Here is a 19,909-nt window from a genome sequence, read left to right as displayed (position 1 = left end):
CTAACCGCCATTAGTTGTGTATCAGCATTTACACCAGACTTCAGCAGGCTTAAGTATGATGCTCAAAGTTAGGCGTGAGATCCGCATTAAACTAATATTATACAAAGGGTGCCCCAAACAAAGATTCCTTTGCAAAACACCAGTTTGGCACAGATATTCCTGATCCTTAACTTAGGATGCCATTTATAGAATTCCCTCCTATCCATAGAGATGGTGATGCTAAATACACAGATAAACCAGTTTGGTGACACGTCAAAAAGCACGTCGGACGTTGGCGTACCGACAATCACGCGCCGACTGCACTCAGGATGAATGCTCGCCGCCAGTTCTGCCGCTTTTATGCATTACCATTAGTGTTCGGAGGGGGAGTGTGTGGGGGGGGGTAACCCCCACTACACTTATAACTGCTCATGCTCCCACTGGGGTGTGGGGTGTGGAGGGGACCCCCCCCACTACACTGAAAACTCCCAAACAGCGAGAGAACAGAAGTTTTCAGTGTACCAGGGGGGGGTGTTTTCCCCCTCCCAACCTCCCCCCATGGGAGCGCAAACAGTTCTAAGAACGCTAATGTGTAAAAGCGGCGGAACTGGCAGCGCGCATTTGTCCTGCGCGCATGATTGTTGGCCTGCCAATGTCCTGCGTGCTTTCATCAGTGTACCTCAAGTTTAGGTTTCCTATTCAGCAAGATAACCAAAACGGACAACCTGTTTGGATAGCACTTGAAAATCCCCACATCTGTAATCTGGCCCACAACTGTACAGATAGCTAAACAGCCGGATACTATTTAAAGCTCTTCTGAGCAGGGGCCGTCTGTTGCATGTTGAATGTACAGCGCTGCGTATGCCTTTCAGCACTACAGAAATGATAAATAGTAAAAGCAGTAGTAGAAATAATCTATAAAAACTTTTGAAAATTCTATGTATTGGCCATCCCAACGGCCAATGCATAACTTGTTTTGAATGCTAGCCCATAAGTAACCACCTTGATCAATAGAACTGAAAGAGCCCAAGGATGAATTGTTTACTTTCATTGTTTGTTCATGAACGTTAATTCTCGTTGATATTGTTGATCCACCACTTGCAAGATGACAATGTCTCTAGGCTCAGCCCATCAGCTATGCATCAGGCACACCTCACGTCCCGAGTGAAACCAGTGTGTCGGTGCAGGAAAATAAATTTTCCAAACAATCTAAGGAGAGATATTCAACGACCTGAGGCATCTTGAATGTAGAGAATGGTGTAAATTTAGTGTGCTGGATTTTATTTTATTTTTTTAATGGTGCACTTAGGCAAAGGGGTCATTCATGTGGAATGTCCTCACAGGGGCAGTGTCTGTTTAAACGCGAACCAAATTTGCTGAAGTGTTGGAAGAAATAAATTTCAGAAAGGAGGCATTCCTGATGACACAGATTATGTGCTCTACTGAGAATATACTAGTGGAAGAAAGCTCTCCTAAAAGGGGAGGAATCCAACTGTAGAAAATAAACTAAGAAAAATATATTGCCAATTTTAAAGGGTGTAGTTATCAATGTGGGCTACCTTTTAAGAATAGGGCTAGAGAAGTTGCTCGTGCTGGCGAAGATTTTAAAGAGGTATGGGTCATGGAAAGGAGGGCCCATCTCCACCCAATCTCCTTCCCAGACCCCACCCCCATAATAGTACTAATTGTAACACCATTTTTTCCATTCATTTTTCCTATATATACACACACACACAATATAATTGTATTAACAAAACATAATGGTTAACCACAAAATTAAACTACACAAAGCACACAAAGTATGCTTTTCAACATTCATTCCTACCAGAAAACAGATAACCCCATGCAAATACGGGACCAAAAACTAAAAGTACTAATATATACAAACAAACCCTAAGGTTCAAGACTCTGCATGCAGTACAACCCCAGAGGAAAAGAAACAAATGCATTTCTTCCTGAACAGACAGCAGATGTAAATCAATCACTAGATTAAAAAAATCATTCCCCCTAATGTTGTTGTCTCCCTCCCTCCTTGCTGTGCCTTGCCTTCTGGCCTGCCCCCCCCTGCCCCCCCCCCCCCCCCCCCCCGTGTTATCTTCATGCCTGCTCCCTCTTCCTCAGTGCTGCAGTGCACAAAGCTGTGGGCAGCGGCTCCTCGCACGTCTCGCGCCTCATCTGGAAGCCTTCCCTCTGTCTCGGGCCCGATGCATGTGCCGGCCCTGTGGACTGGCAGAAAATTTCTACTAGGGCAGAAGCGGTGCCCATTTTCTCCCGCCCCAAAATTGCTGTCACAGCCTCTAATGGCAATCTCACAGTATGACCACACACTCCTGCCCATTGCAGCTCTAGCATCAAAATCGCTGCTGCAACCTCTACTGGTAGTATTAAGAACAGCCATATTAATATTAGTATTGCGAGATTGCCACTAGACATTGTGGCAGCCATTTTGAGATGCAGCCCTGAAGAGCAGGAATGAGTGGGCATCACTCCTGACCTTAGGATCCCCTCCCCTAAACCACCAGGGATATCAAAGGGGTAGGCCTAGGAGGACCTAAGGGGGTGAGGTAGGAGTACACACCAGAAACTCCGCCTGCTGGTACCCAGAAGTTAACTGGGCTCCAGCCAATATTCAGTTCATTGCCTGATTAGATTAGTGGCTAAAAGCTAGAAGAGCCTTTTAGTATCCTAACTTTAGCCATTATGTAACCGGTTAGCAGACTGAATATCCCTGCTAAATGGTTAAATTAACAGCTCCTCCCAAGTTCCATCCATACACCACCTTGGCAGTAACTGGACAGTGGCCTGGATTGGCCTCCAATGGAATAAGGATTCTGGGCTTGATGGACCAGTATGGCAATTCTTATGTTCTTAGAATCCACTGAACCAGGAGAAGCCTCCTGCTTTCAGCAGGGGAGTACAATATATCAACTTAAAAACAGTTTAAAAATGCCACAAAACAAAAGCAATATGTAACATTGTAAAACCTACAATCGCTCAAAGAAATCCAAAATTCTCCAGTCTCAATCTGCCTCAAAGCAACCCAAAGCTAAAAGACAGCAAGGCACCCTGGAGAAATATATATTGTACCAAAAGGGAGAGCCAGATTTCCCCTCTTCCCTCCTAGACTCTTATTGCATGAAAGGCCTCTGAATAAAATCTGGGATAAAATCAAATCCACTTCTCTTAAACTCTGTGGTAAACAATTGCCCAGTTACAGTGTGAGTAGAAGAGACTTCTGCAATACATATTATCAGCCATTGCTGTTGTGCTGTTGCTGGCTAGTGTATGGCCAAATAAGCTAGCCAAGTACGGTATGCTGCAGCCCTGCTAGTGATGCTGAATCTGCAACACGCATGAGAAAATAGCTGTAACTTCTAAGAATGGAAACCCCAAATCATGAAAAGGCAAGGGAGGTCTCTTTTGGTTAAGCAACAATAAATACACCCACAAAACGGAGCAAAAATACAAACCAAACAATAAAATACATAGGTGACCAGCACCTCTTCATTAACCACACAGTCTCACACCGTGTATGTCATCTAGCAAAAAAAAAGATGCCTTTCCAAGCAGTTTTTTGTTTGGTTTTTTTCCCCCCATGAAAATTTATTGAGTTTCCAAAAAGTTACGTAAGAATACAGGACTAGTCTCCCTATCAGCGCACAGTAACGGATTTCCCCGCTTTTGCACTGACTGTAAGCATAGACAAGTCAACTTAGGGAAAGAAATAGTCTCCAATAGATACTAATGCCCTAGGTTTTCAGCAGGTTTTTGTTTTGTTTTTAAATTCTGTATGTTCTGTTGTCGACGAATGTACACCACGAACACCTTCTCTCTCACCAAGCAGCCTTATGGGGTAAAGACCTAGATCAACTGCTTTCGCCCACTACCTACAGGGAATTTAGGAAGCTCCTAAAAACTTACCTGTTCCTGAAATACCTAAACAATTGACCCGCTCTCCCCTCAATAACGGTCCCCCCGACCTCCTACCCTTTTCCTCTCTCCCCTCCTAAGCCCGCATGGAATTTCATGGTACTGTGATACATATAAACTGTTATCATATCGTAATTTTTCGCTGTATTTTCTGAAATGTGCGGCCTATTCCAAACAGGTCCTCTCGGACATTACTTACCAAACTGTATATCTTTTACTCTTGCTCAGCAAATTGCATTTCTATATTCTTGCTTTCTTAAAGTCTCTGCTCTCTGTATTTCCTCTGACTATCTGCATATTGTAATTCACTGAATGTCCAGCTCTCTTGACTGTAAACCGCCTAGAAGTCGCAAGATTGTGGCGGTATAGAAGAATAAAGTTATTATTATTATTGTTATTATTATTGTTCTATTCCCTAGGCCCTATGCAATAGAATATACTATCCCTCGACATTGTTAGCCACAGCTCTTTTACAGATGGAATTTGCAGCTCTAATTGTCAACCAATAAGACTTTATTATTGGTTGAAAAGACACCTCCCTTACCTTTTGTTGTTGTACTGTCTATAGCCCAAGGTGAGGTGTTCTTCTGTCCTGCCTGTCTGCTCTAAACCCAAAATCATGTAACAAATCTTTATTAAACATTAACTACCTCAAACATCTCACATTACATCTTTACTAGGACAAAAACAGGAGGCAATTCTTAAGTTTTTCCGAACATATTTGAATATATTACCCCCTCTTTACAGAGATCTCCGGGGAGAGGGGGGTGGGAATGTCCTTTCTAGTTGTTCCCTTTGTTCATGTTGGCATTATTTTTAGTCTTACAAAAAAAAAAAAAAAAACCCTAGAAGGCCAAGAATATACTTACTGAGAAAGCTTAGAAAGCACTTGAACTTGTTACCACCCCAGAGGTCTGACCAGAAGTCTCTGAGCCCAGTACAAGTACTGCCAGTCCATCTACTTGAATGAACAGGGTGGGGGGAAGACCTTTTTACTGGGACTTACTAAATTAACAGGCATGCAGGAGAATTTATATGAGTTAATCCAACAAAAAGGTTGTCTATTGACCTTTATTTCTGCAGTGAGACTGTGCATTTTCTCACTAGTTTGATGCCTTAGTGCATAATTACTTTATCTTTGGTGCTTCCTAGCGAGTACATGAAACTTTTTTCATCTCTCCTTAGAGCTATGCATTGCTCTGCTATTCAGGGTTACAAGAACTCAGGCAATTAAAAACAAGGAGAGAGTTGCTCTGGCATGCTATCTTATAAGAAAAACCCCACTGCCCGATTACTGGGGTTTGTTGGGGTTGGTTGTTTTTTTTTTAGTATTATTTTATTTTAAAACAGAATTCACCACCTTTCCTGAGGAATAAATTGTGTGAGAGGCTTGTGCCCAGAACCCTAGCCAGTCCTGGAATTAAACCGACGGCACTGAAAGAACAGCCATAATTCAACCTTGTTTACTGATTTCAACTTGCAGTGCTGTTTAATATTTTAGTTTTAAAAGGGTAAAACAATGTGTCAGATCATCAATTACTCAATACACAAGAAGCAGGCTTGGCAAGCACATGGGCACCAGGCTACCCACACCACCACATAAAATGCCTTTTAGCAGGAAGGCAAGACACCATCAAGCATTTTCAAATGAATGAATCAGCATGTAATGGAGGTTTTGTATTAAGTGATTCTGTTCCTTAATACAGCTGAGTACATTCCGTATGCTGGAGAACACAGTGTACTCCTGTGGACTTTCTTTTCGGGGAGGGGGGGGGGCAGATTTAAGATGTTTGCATTGTAAGCACTAGAGAACAGCAAATATGATTGAAGTGCAGAGTACCGTACAGTGTGTGTGGGGCTGGGAGGGAAGCACACTGTTTGCCAAATGCTATAATGCTTTAAGTCCCTTACTGGCACATCCACTGACAGATTGATGTGCATTAGAAAAGCAAGTTGCATTGTTTTATAGCATGGAAACCGAAGGTGGGCTGATTAATTATGTTATTACACCTAACATGCAACAGACAATGAAAGTGCATCCCTCTCATCTCAAAAAAATGTCTGAGTATATAGACTGAGGATCATGAAATCATACAGAAACTTTGTCTTAGGGACGTTGTTATGAAAAGGCTCCTTCTGCACGAGAAAATCTTGTGATGATTTCATGTTTTAATTAAACTGGAACACAATTCACCAGGTATGGGCTGAGAATGCACCAGAGCATCCTTCTAACAGGCTGTATGTATAGCACGGTAGTTTACTTCTGATTTAGCATTGATTTTTTTTTCCTGTGCTAAGATCACTCCCCGAGTGTCAAGAGTTTTAATAATTCACCCCCCCCCTCACCCCACATTAATCGGGAAGGACTGAAAATGCATGCTGATAAGGTTTAGCACAGTTTTATACTTCCACAATATCTACTGTATTTTCACGCATATAGCACGCACGTTATACACGATTTTACAAACCGTGCATAACCATGCGCGTTATACGCGTGAGCGTGTTTTACAACTTTTTTATACATAGTTCCCCCCCCCTGACGCCTGATTCATCAACCGGAAGGACCGCTCGCACACCCACCCTGAAGGACCGCTCGCACTTCCACCCGAAGGGACCGCTCGCACTCCCACCCGAAGGACCGCTCGCACCCCCACAGCCTCCCCCCCTCCCCCTCCCGCATGGAAAAGCTGTCTACCTTGTTTCCGGATGCCAATGAGCCCAGCTGCTTCCTCTGCCGGTGGTCCTGCCCCTTTTCCGAGCCCTGCGCTGCGCTGCGCTGCTTCCTCTTCCAGCGGTCCCGCCCTTTCTCTGACATCAGGGCTCAGAGAAGGGGCAGGACCGCCGGCAGAGGAAGTAGCTGGGCTCACTGGCATCCGAAAACAAGGTAGAGAGCTTCTCCATGCGGGAGGGGGAGGCTGTGGGGGTGCGAGCGGTCCTTCGGGTGGGGGTGCGAGCGGTCCTTTGGGGTGGGGGTGCATCAGGCTTTCAGGGTGGGGACAGGACTTCAAGGGGGGACAGGACTTCAAGGGGGAGAGGAGAGTCGGGGCGGGCGAAAGGAGAGTCAGGGCGGCCAGAGGAGAGTCGGGGTGGGCGAAAGGAGAGTCGGGTGGCGACGGGAGAGTCGGGGCGGCATGCGCGGTATATGAGTGTGTGCGGTATATAAAAATTTTTCTACATAAATTACAGTTTCCCGCGCGCTATACCCGTGTGCGCGTTTTACACGGGTGTGCAGTATATGAGTGAAAATACGGTATTTATTTATTCATTCAATTTTCTATACTGTTCTCCCAGGGGAACTCAAAATGGTTTACATAAATTTATTCAGGTACGCAAGCATTTTTCCGTCTGTCCCGGTGGGCTCACAATCTATCTAATGTACCTGGGGCATTTGAGGGATTAAGTGATTTGCCCAGGGTCACAAGGAGCGGTATGGGTTTGAACCCACAACCTCTCAGGGTGCTGAGGCCGTAGCTTTAACCACTGCGCCACACTCTCTCCCTTCATTGAATCTTTACCTCTGGAAATAAGAACGTAAGCAATGCCATACTGGAATAGACCAAAAATCTATCAACACCAGTATCCTGTTTCCAACAGTGGCCAATCCAGGTCACAAGTTTTATTTTCCCATTCTTAATTTCAATTCAAAGGTTCTCTTGTAGATCTTGTGCTCTCTTTGTTTTCCCGCCAGTCATGGGTTGTAAATTTTAAAAATATCATGAGCGCGTTCTCTCTTACCAGGCGGCTATTTGGGACAAGGATTTTAAACAATTGTTATTGATGTCTATCTCTTATTTACATTTTAGAAAACAACTAAAAACTCATTTGTTCTCCAGATATTTGAGTAATTGATATTTCACTCGAGTTATAGGGCTTTTTTTCCATATCCAATTGTAGGTTATTATTTAATCTTTTGTAAACTGCATAGAACTTTACAGTTATGTGGTCTAGAAATTGATTTTATGTTATGTTAATGTTATGATTCAATGGAAATTTAGACAAAAATCAGCCATCAGAGGCTGGATATCCCCAAGCTGGAGACCCTGGAGATGAGGTTCTAAATTTGGGGATCCAAAGACATAAGAAATCCTAGAGATCCTGGCCCAGAACTCCCCTCCCCTCAAGCAAGAGCATCCTGGGACAACAGATCCTCCAACCTTACCTTACTACTCATACCTGCATACCCCCTCCTTTCACCATCACCTGTCTACTCACTCACTAGCCACCTATCCCATAGGTCTCCACAAAGATCTGTTCCATACCATATCTGGGGAAAGTATCTTTCTTCAGCATCTTCTCCTGATAACCGCCATTTCAAAAATAGGAGGAAGAGGGGGGGATAGAGGTCAACTGAAGTCAGTGAGCTTGACTAGTGAGCATCCTGTAATGCCAGCAGCAGCCATGATGGTGGATGCTTTTCAATTAAAATGCTCCCCTGCTACTATTGAGGTAAAATCTGCAGTCAGAATTTGTTGAGAAGATAACAAGAGAGATTTGAAGATATAACTAAGCTTGGGCATTAAATAAAGTGGACTTTTTTTGGAAAACAGGACATTAAAAAATTGGATTACTTCAAATAAGAACATAAGAACATAAGAAGTTGCCTCCGCTGAGGCAGACCATAGGTCCATCCTGCTCAGCGGTCCGCTCCCGCGGCGGCCCATCAGGCCCATTGACTGAGCAATGGTCTATACCTATCTATACCCCCCAATCCCTTTTTCTTCTAGGAATCTATCCAAACCTTCTTTGAAACCATTTAGTGTTTTCTTGTCTACAACAGCCTCTGGGAGCGCGTTCCATGTATCCACCACCCTCTGAGTGAAAAAGTACTTCCTAGCGTTTGTTCTAAACCTGTCCCCTTTCAATTTCCCCCAATGCCCCCTTGTGCTTGTGGTGCCCCTTAATTTGAAAAATCTGTCCCTGTCTACTTTTTCTATGCCCTTCAGGATCTTGAAGGTTTCTATCATGTCTCCTCTAAGTCTTCGCTTCTCCAGGGAGAAAAGTCCCAACTGCTTCAATCTGTCGGTATATGGGAGATTTTCCATTCCCCTTATCAGTTTGGTTGCTCTTCTTTGTACTCCCTCAAGTACCGCCATGTCTTTCTTGAGGTACGGCGACCAGTACTGGACACAGTACTCCAGATGCGGCCGTACCATTGCACGATACAGCGGCATGATAACTTCCTTCGTCCTGGTTGTAATACCCTTCTTAATGATACCCAGCATTCTGTTTGCTTTCCTAGAGGCTGTGGCGCATTGCGCCGATGCCTTCAGTGTTGCGTCTACCATCACTCCCAGGTCTCTCTCCAGGTTACTAACCCCTAGTGGTGTTCCCCCCCATTTTGTATGTGAACATCGGGTTCTTTTTCCCCACGTGCATGACCTTGCATTTCCCCACGTTGAAGCTCATCTGCCATTTTTCGGCCCACTTTTCCAGCTGCATTAGATCCTTTTGGAGATCCTCGCAGTCTTCCTTGGTTTGAGCCCTGCTGTATAGTTTGGTGTCATCTGCAAATTTAATGACTTCACACTTAGTTCCCGCCTCTAGGTCATTTATGTAGATATTGAACAAGAGCGGTCCCAGCACCGACCCCTGCGGAACTCCGCTCGTGACCCCTTTCCAGTCTGAGTAGTGGCCCTTTACGCCAACCCTCTGCTTCCTGTTTGACAGCCAGTTTTTGATCCATCGGTGGACCTCCCCTTGTACCCCGTGGTTCCATATCTTTTTAAGCAGTCTCTCGTGTGGCACCTTGTCGAAGGCTTTTTGGAAGTCAAGGTAAATGATGTCTATAGATTCCCCTTTATCCACCTGGCTGTTCACTCCCTCAAAGAAGTACAATAAGTTTGTGAGGCATGACCTACCCTTACAGAAGCCATGTTGACTTGGTTTTAGCTGCCCATTTTTTTCGATGTGCTCACAGATGCCATCTTTAATCAGTGCCTCCATCATCTTTCCCGGGACTGAGGTCAGGCTCACCGGCCTGTAGTTTCCCGGGTCCCCCCTTGCGCCCTTTTTGAAGATGGGCGTGACATTTGCTATTTTCCAATCCTCCGGGATCTCTCCGGTTTTTAAGGATAGGTTGCATATCTGTCGAAGTGGCTCCGCTATTACGTCTTTTAGTTCCTTGAGTACCCTTGGGTGAATGCCATCCGGACCCGGCGATTTGTCGCTCTTTAGTCTGTCAATCTGCTTGAGTACATCCTCTTGGCTTACCTCTAAATCGACCAGCTTATCTTCTTGGTCTCCTATTACGATCTCCTCGGGTTCTGGAATGTTGGTTATATTCTCCATCGTGAAGACTGACGTGAAGAACTCATTTAACCTGTCAGCTATCTCTTTCTCTTCTTTTACAACTCCCTTTCGGTCTCCATCGTCCAATGGTCCCACTTCTTCTCTCGCCGGTTGCTTCCCCTTCACGTATCTGAAGAACGACTTGAAGTTTGTTGCTTCCTTTGCCAGTCTCTCTTCGTATTCTCTTTTTGCTTTTCTAATCACTCGGTGACACTCTTTCTGGTGTTCTTTGTGCCTTTTTTGGTTCTCCTCTGTTTGGTCTTTTTTCCATTTTCTGAACGATGCTTTCTTGTCGCTTATCGCCTTCTTCACTGCACTTGTTATCCACACTGGGTTTTTTGTTCTATTTTTTTTGCACCCTTTTCTGAACTTGGGGATGCATATGCTTTGTGCTTCGTGCACAGTCTCCTTGAGTAAGGTCCAGGCTTTTTCTACGGATTCTGTCTTCCCTATGTTGCCTTTGAGCTTCTTTCCCACCATTTTTCTCATGGCATCATAATTTCCTTTTTTGAAGTTGAGTGCCGTCGTTGTGGTTCTTTTCCCCTTTGATGATCCAATTTCAAGCTTGCACTGGATCATGTTGTGATCGCTGTTACCTAGTGGGGGTAATACCGCCACCTCCTTTGCTGGCCCCCCTAGTCCGTTAAAGATTTTATTCGTGAAGGGATATAAGTGCAGCATGGATTTTGATTAAGATAACTGAAGAATTATTTTTGGTGGATTTTTTGGAGTGAATTATTTTTGGACAATAAAAAGGAAAAGTGAATAGTAACATAGTAGATGACAGCAGATAAAGACCCGAATGGTCCATCCAGTCTGCCCAACCTGATTCAATATAAATTTTTAATTTTTTTTTTCTTAGCTATATCTGGGCAAGAATCCAAAGCTTGAGTCCAACTGCTGAAATATCCGTTAAAACCTACTCCAGCCCATCTACACCCTCCCAGCCACTGAAGCCCTCCCCAGCCCATCCCCCACCAAATGGCCATACACAGACACAGACTGTGCAAGTCTGCCCAGTACTGGCCTTAGTTCAATATTTAATATTATTTTCTGATTCTAGATTCTCTGTGTTCATCCCACGCTTCTTTGAACTCAGTTACAGTTTTACTCTCCACTATCTCTCTCGGGAGCATTACAGGCATCCACCACTTTCTCCTTAAAGTAGAATTTCCTAACATTGCCTTTGAATCTATCACCCCTCAACCTCAAATTATGTCCTCTGGTTTTACCATTTTCCTTTCTCTGGAAAAGATTTTGTTCTACGTTAATACACTTCAAGTATTTGAACTTCTGAATTATATCTCCCCTGTCCCTCCATCCCTCCTTTCCTCTAGGGTGTACATATTCAGGGCTTCCAGTCTCTCCTCATACGTCTTCTGGCACAAGCCTCCTATCATTTTCGTCGCCCTCCTCTGGACCACTTCAAGTCTTTTTACGTCCTTCGCCAGATACGGTCTCCAAAACTGAACACAATACTCCAAGTGGGGCTTTACTAATGACCTGTACAGGGGCATCAACACCTTCTTCCTTCTACTGGCTACACCTCTATTTGTACAGCCCAGCATCCTTCTGGCAGCAGCCAATGCCTTGTCACACTGTTTTTTCGCCTTTAGATCTTCAGACACTATCACCCCAAGGTCCCTATCCCCGTCCATGCATATCAGCTTCTCACCTCCCAGCATATACGGTTCCTTCCGATTATTAATCCCCAAATGCATTATTCTGCATTTCTTTGCATTGAATTTTAGTTGCCAGGCATTAGACCATTCCTCTAACTTTTGCGGATCCTTTTTCATATTTTCCACTCCCTCTTCGGTGTCTACTCTGTTACAAATCTTGGTATCATCTGCAAAAAGGCACACTTTTCCTTCTAGCCCTTCAGCAATGTCACTTACATACATATTGAACAGGATTGGCCCCAGCACCGAACCCTGAGGGACTCCACTAGTCACCTTTCCTTCCTTCGAGCGACTTCCATTAACCACCACCCTCTGGCGTCTGTCCGATAGCCAGTTTCTGACCCAGTTCACCACTTTGGGTCCTAACTTCAGCCCTTCAAGTTTGTTCAACAGCCTCCTATGAGGAACTGTATCAAAGGCTTTGCTGAAATCCAAGTAAATTACATCTAGCATATGTCCTCGATCCAGCTCTCTGGTCACCCAATCAAAAAATTCAATCAGGTTCGTTTGGCACGATTTACCTTTTGTAAAGCCATGTTGCCTCGGATCCTGTAACCCATTAGATTCAAGGAAATACACTATCCTTTCTTTCAGCAACACTTCCATTATTTTTCCAACAACAGAAGTGAGGCTCACCGGCCTGTAGTTTCCTGCTTCATCCCTCTGACCACTTTTGTGAATAGGGACCACATCCGCTCTCCTCCAATCCCCAGGAACCACTCCCGTCTCCAGAGATTTGTTAAACAAGTCTTTAATAGGACTCGCCAGAACCTCTCTGAGCTCCCATAGTATCCTGGAATGGATCCCGTCTGGTCCCATTGCTTTGTCTACCTTCAGTTTTTTCAAGTTGTGATGTAGTAGTGATGCAATATTATCTCTGTGATTTACAATTTAAAAGAAAAAGTCCATGTCTTACTAAAGTGCAGGGAGTTAACCTTCCATGGGCGCTGCTGTTGTTATTTCTTTTTCAAGACGTTTCCCTGAGAGAAAACCAATTAATTGAGATGGTTCTGTAAAAATATACTTCAATGATAAATATCTAACCACACATTTACATGGATATCTCAAGAAGAAAATGCCACCTATTTGAGTCACTCCAGGTTTTAAAAGTAGAAATTCTTTCCTTCTTTTTTGAGTCTCTCTAGAGACATCAGGGAAAATCTGAATGTGCTGTCCCAGGAAGTCTTTGGACCTATTTTTAAAGTAAAGTTTCATTATCCAATCCTTGTCTGGGGCCAAAGCGACAGACAACAAGAGAGTGGCTGGAACGGCCAGTTCTCTATCTGATTGTTCTAATATTACGGAAATGTCCAGTGACCTCTCCTGGGGTTCTTCAATTTTTTCTTCTTTAGATTGGGGTTTGGCAGGAAGATAATACACTCTTGTAAGAGGAGGTAAGGAACTTTCAGGAATTTCCAATATTTCCATAAAATACCTTTTCACCATTTCTCTAGGAGAAATTGACAGGATCTATAAAAAGTTTGGATAAAGAATTAAAAGTACAAAAAGAAGAATTAAATGACCTAAAGCAGGATATGTCACAACTTAAAACAGAGTCACAAAATACAAATAAGGAGCTAATGCTTCTGAAACAAAATCAAGATTTGTTGGTTAAAGATAATATAATACTCAGGAAGAAGTTGGAAGCACATGTGATTTACAATTTATGTGAAACATATTCTTCTTGAGGTTGATTTTGAGCCTCTTTTCCACACAATATTTTTATATTATTTTAATCCAAACATATTAAGAATCAGTGAGGAAAAATTGGTATTCAGCATTTTATATATTTAAAAAACAAATTTTGGAAAGAATGACTATATCTGAATGGTTTCTCTGATTGAAATATTTGTTAATAAGTGAATAAATGATCTAGTGATTAAGGAAACTGTCATGACCTTTATCAAATACAATAGCTCAGTGTTAAATTGTTTAATCATATTTGATATATAATAAGTTTCTAAATCTCAACAGTTCTGAAAATGGTGGCTAGCTAAAAGTGGTGATGGAAGAGGAAAAGAAGGTTTCTTTCTCTATATTATCTCCAAAATCTGACCCGTCCTCTCTGAGCACACTACCAAAATCCTTATCCATACCTTTCGCCTAGACTACTGCAACGTCTTACAGGTCCTCCACGTAACTATCTCTCTCCCTTTCAATCCGTTCAAAATTAAGCTCCGCAATTTATATTCCCCTGAGTCGCTATGCTCACATAACCCCTCTCCTCAAGTCACTTCATTGGCTCCCTATCCATTTTTGCGTACAGTTCAAACTCCTCTCATTGACTTACAAGCGCATTCACTCTGCAGATCCTCAATATATACTCCTCCCCAGGAACTCCATTCATTGGGCAAGTTTCTCTTATCTGTACCCTTCTCCTTTACTGCCAACTCCAGACTACGTTCCTTCTCTCTTGGTGAATCATATACCTGGAACAACTGCTTGAGTAAGTACATCAAGTTCCATCTCTGGGAGTATTCAAATCCAGGCTAAATGCCCACTTTTTCAAGGTTGCTTTTATCTCATAACCCCCACTCGCTTATAAAGTACCCATGCCTGAAAAACTCCCTAACCCCCTACCTGTCCTGTTTGTCTGTTTGATTAGATTGTAAGCTCTACTGAGAAGGGACTGTCTCTTGAATGTTTTAATGTACAGCATAGGTCTAGCAGCACTATAGAAATGATTATTATTAGTAGTAAAAGTAGTAGTATTTACGAGTATAATAATTTTTTTTTACTTCAGTGCTATTTGTGCATTATTAGTTTATTAAATCAAAGTAATGTAAAAAAAATATATAACCTGGAAGTAAAAAGAAATTATATAAATTTAACAGTCTTATAACGCTAGCCTCTTACATTGCAATTGGTCCCAGTTGCTAATGAAAATGACAGAGACTGGCTGCAGTTTATAAGCTGCTGGACTGGCAATGGGAAAAGCAGAGCACTAGTCCCAAGTACCACAAAAGACTGTTGGAAAAGTGGAATGATGTCACTAAGACAGCACTTCAGGGATATTGGGCACTGGTTGAGCCACTCTTTAGATTCTGCCCTGATCACCTAACAAACAAGAGGTCTGTGCTTAAGAAGGCAAGCAGCCACTTTGCCAGATACAGGAAGTGAGGTGGAGGAGGCGGCAGGGAGAACCTTTCCTCACAAACTCCCTCCATTCTCCAGTTGTCTAGCTTGTATAAATATCCGTCTCCTCCAATGCAGCAACTAAATCTTTCAAAGTGGGTGCTTATTTTTAGAAGGTCATGCTTTAGTGAGGTCCCGATTTATTGAAACTTAACTCATTCTGTATCTCTTGGGAAAAAGCTGTATTAATAAAAAATAAAAAAGGCCCTTAATCAGTCGCTAGGTTATAAGGTGCCATCTGCCTTTGCAAAACATGCCCACATTTTTATAAACCTTAAATGAAGGAATGTTATAAGACAATCCTTAAGATGTTTCACATTCTTACCTACTAACAAACAGAAGGCAAAGGGAACCCCCTAGTATACCTACTTCCCAGAAAACAAGTACATATGGTAAGTATGTACCCGTCTACTCCCATGTGGATGTATGTAGCTCCTGGACAAAATGCTTCTATCAGGAGAGTGTGCAAAACTCCCAGAGAAAGAAACACATGGAGGGTTCAAACCTATGCTACTCCTTGTGACCCTAGGCAAGTCACTTAATCCCTCCCCCCCCCCCCCCATTGCCCCAGGTACATTAGATCAGTGTTTCTCAACTCGGTCCTGGAGTACCCCTTTGCCAGTCAGGTTTTCAGGATATCCACAATGAATATGCACGAAAGAAATTTGCATATAATGGAGGCAATGTATGCAAATCAAGTTTATGCATATTCACCGTGGATATCCTGAAAACCTGATTGGCAAAGGGGTACTCCAGGACTGAGTTGAGAAGCACTGCATTAGATAGAATGTGAGCCCACCAGGACAGACAGGGAAAAACGCTCCAGTACCTGAATAAATTCAAGTAAACCGTTCTGAGCTCCCTTGGGAGAACAGTATAGAAAACTGAATAAATCAATCTTATGAAATACTATGTACTGCTCCCAGGGCAAGGACTGTGAACTGCTCAATTCAACCAGGGCTAGAAGTACTCAAGGTGTGTAAGCAGTTCATGGAGATCACTGAAAAGGCAAGAGTTTTCAACCCAATCCTCAGGACACACCCAGCCAGTCAGGTTTTCAGAATACCCACAATGAATATGCATGAGATAGATTTGCATGCAAGTTTCAAGTTTATTAAACATTTGATGGATCTCCTATTAAAATTACTAGGCGATGTACATATTCCAGGTAAAAGAAACAAAGAAACTAACATATTTATCCATAAAATTACATAAAGCACATACTTGAGATGGGAGGAAAGGAATTAAAAAGTTACAATTTTGGGTTTAATAAAAAAGGTAAACACAAAAGGTAAGGGGTAAAATCCAAAGCATATTCATTATAGATATCCTGAAAACCTGATGTGTCCTGAAGACTTGGTCAAGAAACCCTGCTGTAAGATGTTATGTTACCTAGGATACGGGTGTGCATTTGTTCACATGCATTCGGTTTTTGTATACAGCAAGTAACTTGTGAACAATTGATTGCATGCATGAAAATGTTTGAGAGCGTGTGTATATGTGCAATCATAATGAAAGGGTGAAACACACCCACCCACCACTGAGAAACTGTAAAACTTAGAATCCAAACACAAACTCTTATTTTTTGGCTAAGCACATCTTAGTATTTGGAGTTGTGGGATGTAGCCTGCATCCAGGGATGAGGGGGAGGGGGGGGAGAATGGAGGAGATGGAGTGGAGAATATACTGCTGCCTAATTTAGGGATGCTCAGAGAAGCTGTAAAATGTGCCAGTGCTCTGGGAATGAAGAGACAATCTGTGCCCAGTTCTGGGGATGGGGAATAATCAGAGAGGTGAAGGGTTCCTACACCCAGGGATTGGGGATAAGAGAGCTGGAGAATGCCCTGTCCTCAAGTATAAGTGAGGTTGTGAGATGCGACTTGCTCTTGAGGATAATCGGAGGAATGGAGAAATGCCCTATTCCCGGGGTTGGGGGCTGATCATTATCAGAGGAGTGGAGAAAGCCCTGCTCTGGGGGAAGGGAGAATGATCGAAGGGGTAGAGGATGTCCTCATTCTGGGGGTGGGGGATAGTCGCGAGGAGTATGCCCTGCTCCCGAGGACAAATATGATCAGAGAGGGGGGGGGGGAGGACACTATACTCTTGGGGAGGGAGAGATGATCAGATGGCTAGAGGATGCACTGATCCTAGGGACACGGAGTGATTGGAGGGGTTGCGAGCTGGGCAGCTGAAAACCTGCCCCGATCCTCCCGATCGGACCCACGCTAAAGAAGCGAGCACGGAACCGGCCCGCAGAGTTGCGGCATCAGCCGCCTTACCTGCTCGAAAGGCCCGGGGGGAGCCGCCGGAGTCCCAGCCGGCAGCGGCGGCGGCAGGAAGTGATTCCAACTCACATGGACTTTCTGTGACCTCGCCCAGCATGACAGCGGGGATTTAAAGAGACAGCCCCCGGCGCCGCAGGTGCTCCAGCCAGGGCTTCCCCCAAATCCCCCCCCCCCCCGGCGACCCGGAGAAGTTCTGCCGGGGACTTCCTTTTAAGATCAGAGGAAGGGTGCTGGCTGCACGAAAACCGGCTTCCCGGGGGGGGGGGGGAGTCGTGGAGGCAAAACAGGATTCGGCTGAAAACCAACAATAAACCCAGGGGAGCTCAAGGGAGGAAAAGTGGAGGGAAATTCAGAGGGGGGGGGGAGGCTGATGCTAAGGGAGCGTCGGGCAAGTGGCAGCATTTTAAAAACAATGCAGGGCAGTGCTTACCTGGGTTTGCAAAGTTTGCAAAGGCTGCAGAGAGCACAGGCGCTTGCACTGAAGACAGAAACCAGATGCCAAGTTACCCAGTTCCAAGAGGGACACTTTTTGGCCACTCCTGGATTTGAACGTACAACCCAGAGCAGTGTGGGATTTATAATCCTTGATGTTACTATTGGCATCCATGTTACAGGTCCCATAATGCATCAAGACAAGGTTGTCAGAAAGCCAGGACTGGCCAAACATTTTTAAGCTTGGAACTGGGTAACTTGGCAGCTCTGAGAAACGGTAGCTAATCCAAATACAAAAAATGCCACACTTTCTATATGAAAACATGAATATTCAAACTAAGTACAAAAAAGTGCTCAGAACCAATGCAATGGTAGTAAAAAGATCATGCCGGGGTTTTGCCCCCTAGAGCAGGGATCTCAAAGTCCCTCCTTGAGGGCTGAAATCCAGTCGGGTTTTCAGGATTTCCCCAATGAATATGCATGAGACTTTGAGACCCCTGCCCTAGAGAAAATCTTCACTTGTTCAATCATCGCACTTTGCGTATTGTACTATATTGATAACTATTCCAACTACTCATTAACTCTTGATAAAATTTGTTTTGCATTTCTAAAGCTGTGGACAGCTGCAGAAACATGGGCCTGATATTTTGTTTAAATGGACAGGCCATGATGTTACAAAAAAATAAAAAGGCTTGCAATATCTTATCCCTCCCCTCAACTCCTACCCCACCCGCAGTAATTTTTCCATTTGTCTAATCCAGGGGTGGCCAACTCCAGTCCTCGAGGGCCAGAATCCAGTCAGGTTTTCTGGATTTCTTCAATGAATATGTATGAGATCTGGGGAAATCCTGAAAACCCAATTGGATTCTGGCCCTCGAGGACCGGAGTTGCCCACCCCTGGCTCTAATCCCTTCACTTTGCCTGGCCCCTATGTACCTGGTTTCTCAATTAGGTTTCTCAGTTCTATTAGGCCCACACGCAGAATTCATATGTTCGCCTATCCATCTTTAAAGGACTGCCTGGACAGAACTCTTGCCTCCCAGGCAGGTAAATGCATTCCTCATCCTACTTCAATTTTAGAAAATCAATAAAAACGAATTTGTTTAATCGATTGTAACTTAAGAATCTTATAGTAACATAAAGACCCGAATGGTCCATCCAGTCTGCCCAACCTGATTCAATTTAAATTTTTTCTTCTTAGCTATTTCTGTGCAAGAATCCAAAGCTCTACCCGGTACTGTGCTTGGGTTCCAACTGCCGAAATCTCTGTTAAAACCTACTCCAGCCTATCTAAACCCTTCCAGCCATTGAAGCCCTCTCCAGCCCATCCTCCCCCAAACGGCCATATACAGACACAGTCCGTGTAAGTCTGCCCAGTACTGTCCTTAGTTCAATATTTAATATTATTTTCTGATTCTAGATCCTCTGTGTTCATCTCATGCTTCTTTGAACTCAGTCGCCATTTTCCTCTCAACCACCTCTCATGAGAGCGCATTCCAGGCATCCACCACCCTCTCCGTAAAGTAGAATTTCCTAACATTGCTCTTGAATCTACCACCCCTCAACCTCAAATGATGTCCTCTGGTTTTGTCATTTTCCTTTCTCTGGAAAATATTTTGTTCTACGTTAGTACCCTTCAAGTATTTGAACGTCTGAATTAGGGGTGTCCAATGTCGGTCCTCGAGGGCCGCAGTCCAGTCGGGTTTTCAGGATTTCCCCAATGAATATACATGAGGTCTATTTGCATGCACTGCTTTCACTGTATGCTAATAGATCTCATGCATATTCATTGGGGAAATCCTGAAAACCCGACTGGACTGCGGCCCTCAAGGACCGACATTGGACACCCCTGGTCTGAATCATATCTCCCCTGTCCCTCCTTTCCTCTAGGGCAGGGATCTCAAAGTCCCTCCTTGAGGGCTGCAATCCAGTCGGGTTTTCAGGATTTCCCCAATGAATATGCATTGAAAGCAGTGCAGGCACATAGATCTCATGCATATTCATTGGGGAAATCCTGAAAACCCAACTGGATTGCGGCCCTCAAGGAGGGACTTTGAGACCCCTGCTCTAGGGTATACATATTCAGGGCTTCCAGTCTCTCCTCATACGTCTTCTAAAAAAAATAATAATAGGCGATCGAGGAACTTTTGGGAGCCCGTGGTTTTAAACCCGCTTAAG

The 19,909-nt window shown here is 43.9% G+C and overlaps 1 protein-coding gene across 4 annotated transcripts in view; it reads right to left on the bottom strand.

The window, feature by feature from the left end:
* NACC2 (NACC family member 2) overlaps positions 1-17,839 on the bottom strand; it is a 152,761-nt gene extending 134,922 nt beyond the window's left edge. For 2 of the 4 annotated variants that reach the window (XM_033961082.1, XM_033961084.1), the window contains exon 1: positions 17,294-17,499. The gene's annotated coding sequence lies outside the window, so the exon portion shown is untranslated. Of the gene's footprint in view, positions 1-17,293; positions 17,500-17,729 lie in introns of those variants that run through there. The other 2 variants (XM_033961081.1, XM_033961083.1) reach the window with 2 other exon arrangements.
* Between the last annotated feature and the right edge of the window lie 2,070 nt (positions 17,840-19,909).

This window comes from Geotrypetes seraphini, chromosome 10 (assembly GCF_902459505.1).
Source record: "Geotrypetes seraphini chromosome 10, aGeoSer1.1, whole genome shotgun sequence".
Classification (NCBI taxonomy): Eukaryota; Metazoa; Chordata; class Amphibia; order Gymnophiona; family Dermophiidae; genus Geotrypetes; species Geotrypetes seraphini.
This window is presented reverse-complemented; position numbering and strand designations above follow the sequence as displayed.